Source organism: Etheostoma cragini, chromosome 13, assembly GCF_013103735.1.
Source record: "Etheostoma cragini isolate CJK2018 chromosome 13, CSU_Ecrag_1.0, whole genome shotgun sequence".
NCBI classification, from domain to species: Eukaryota; Metazoa; Chordata; class Actinopteri; order Perciformes; family Percidae; genus Etheostoma; species Etheostoma cragini.
Window position 1 is genome coordinate 23,186,451 of NC_048419.1, and position 2,624 is coordinate 23,189,074.

Here is a 2,624-nt window from a genome sequence, read left to right on the forward strand (position 1 = left end):
TCTTCTTTATCATTGACTGTCTTCATTTGTGTAGTAGAAGTTAGAAGTTTGCCAATAACTGTCCAGCTGTTATGAGAAATAAAAAATTAAAAAAGAATTCTTTATTTGTTTGCTGAAAAAAAGATTTACATCTTTTGTAGGAATTAATAAATCCAGAGGAGATCAATTATTAAGAGACAAACTAATGGGCTGTTTTGTTTGAACTTTTAATGGGATTAGTTGATATTAAAAGAAACACCCCCACAGATTAGACCAGGAGTAATTCTATTGGCACTTGCTTATTTTGAATTCTACCACAACTGACCAGAAACTACATACACACACACAATACACTGTGGTGCACTAAAGCACGCTCTCCCTACAACCCAAAGAATAATCATTTGTGCTTTTATTTTGAAAGCAACACGCCCAACCGGAAATCGTCCTTTAACAGATTTAGTTTTCCTGCCTCGGGTCTCTTCTGTGAACGGCACGAAAACATAGAAGCCCGATGTTTGGTTAATTTACCTGAAACTGAGGAAAGCCAGCACCCAGGTACGCTAAATATGACCGCGAGGAGTACCGTTACCGACCGTGTGTCGACTGCTGGAAGCTGAACGAAGAGTGGATAACCGCATCCGAAGAGCGGAAGTTGTTGAACCGACCAAAACACTCCGAGTGGACACGACGGTTTCCATTTATTGTCTCGTGCAGTGTGCAGAGAAGACCTCCTTGGAGTTTAGGAGTTTGAATAACTAAACAGGCACCTCGGCAGACAGGTAAGATGGAAGAAGTAGTCCCCGTTGCACAACAGAGGAACGAATTCAGATTAGTAACCGTGTTTATTTGTAAGCTAAGCTAACGTTACAGCAGTCCGTGTCTTATGTTGAATAGAGTTAGCGTTACACCTTAACTTACTGCTTATAAACATGATATGTGGAGTAAATGTCTCATTTATGCACTAGAATCTTTTACAATATTGTTAGCACTTCGGCATGGCAGGAACGTTGATTAAACGGGCTCTACTAGACAAACACATATGTCATGTACAGTCAATGGTTGACAGCCAGTCCGACCGCGCGTGCATGTGGCCGTGCAAAAACCTAGGTATTTCACATATTAGGGAACAATCTCTGAGATCCGTGGGCGCAATCACATCCCGCTGTTTGGTTTTATTCCCGTATTTTTAGTACAGCTCCTTTTTTAATAATTGCAAACTAGCTTTCTGTTAGCAGAACTTGGTAAACGGATCCTGCTAACTCACCACTTGTCTAAATATATATAGAGGCGTAAAGATGCACTCATCTGCTGAAGTGTTACCACTGGGAAATCACGGGATCGCTTTCCTATAAGTTAGGTGGTGTACGTCCTGCACTTTTAGATTCACAGCTGTTTTGGAAGTTGTGACCACAATCCAACTTTGTACTTCCAGTTTATTTTGAAAGCTGCGCTGCCAATAGCCCACATACAGTTACAAGACCCAAAAAAGGCACATTAAATATGTCCTCTTCTGGTTTCTTCCAAAGTCACCTTGTATGTAATGTGCACGTTTGTACAAACCCGAAAAACCAGTGGTTTGTGTTTGTAAAGTATGTGTGGTTAGTGGAGATGAACAGGAAGCGGGGCAGCTGAGCTGACATGTCAGAGCTTCACATTCCCAGTAGTGGCCAAACTTAAAGTCCCTGGAACACATCTTTCCCAAACTATGGGCATTAATATGGTGGTATAGCAGCCTCTCTGGTCTTATTTTCTACTTTTTTACTTTTGGAACCTGGCTGCAGGGATTTGCTCCCTTTTTGCCACAGAAGCGTAGGTTGTCCACTGATGTTGGGCAATAAATACTGGCTCTCAGTCCAGTTCCAGTTTATCCCCTAAAGTGTTGGATGGTCGTTGGGGTTAGGGCTCCGTGTATGTCAGTCAAAACTGAGAATACAACATTAACTTATGAACCTTGGATAAGCAATTACCTTCTTCAACCTGCTCCCACAAAGGTTAAACACACTTTTGTAAATAGTACTAAAATACCATTTTATGGTTTGACAATGAGTAAATCCAGCAGAGCTGTGTTTCACAATTAAAGACTAATTTTGGTTTAGTAAATCCAAGTGTATTGATATAAACAAAAATGAAATAGTTTAATGTGCTGTCTGGACCTAATGAGTAGGCTATACACTGTGTGTGTGTGTGTTCATTGTTTTCTAGCTAGCTAAAACGTCAGTCCTTTAGTCTGTATGCAGATTACCTGTCGCTGAATAGATGCTACAACTCCTCAAAGTGATGCCAAAGTGGAAGTGCCTTAAATCTGTATTCTGTCTCATTCCCAGCCGACTCCTCTGGCTCTAAAAAGATGTTTGTCTATGTAAGTGTATGGGAACATTTTCCTAATTCTCACTGGATTTATGTCCTAAGAAAACCATTTTCCTAATAAGTTTATGGTCTCAATGGCTAGTTTGCTCTTCTTTGGTACAGCATAATGTTCAGTTAGTAAATTATGGTTCCATTCATTTTAAAACACACAATAAAACAGAGTTGCTTCAGGGTGTGGCTCCAAGCTACACACACATACACACATATACACACACATACATATATACATATATGTACACATACATACATATATATATATATACATACACTGTATATAT

The 2,624-nt window shown here is 39.9% G+C and overlaps 1 protein-coding gene across 1 annotated transcript in view; it reads left to right on the forward strand.

Moving 5' to 3' along the window:
* Positions 1–340: 340 nt before the first annotated feature.
* The window catches only part of orai2 (ORAI calcium release-activated calcium modulator 2), a 6,800-nt gene continuing 4,516 nt past the window's right edge, over positions 341–2,624 (forward strand). Inside the window, exon 1 of the mRNA XM_034889041.1 lies at positions 341–758. The gene's annotated coding sequence lies outside the window, so the exon portion shown is untranslated. The remainder of the gene's footprint in view (positions 759–2,624) is intronic.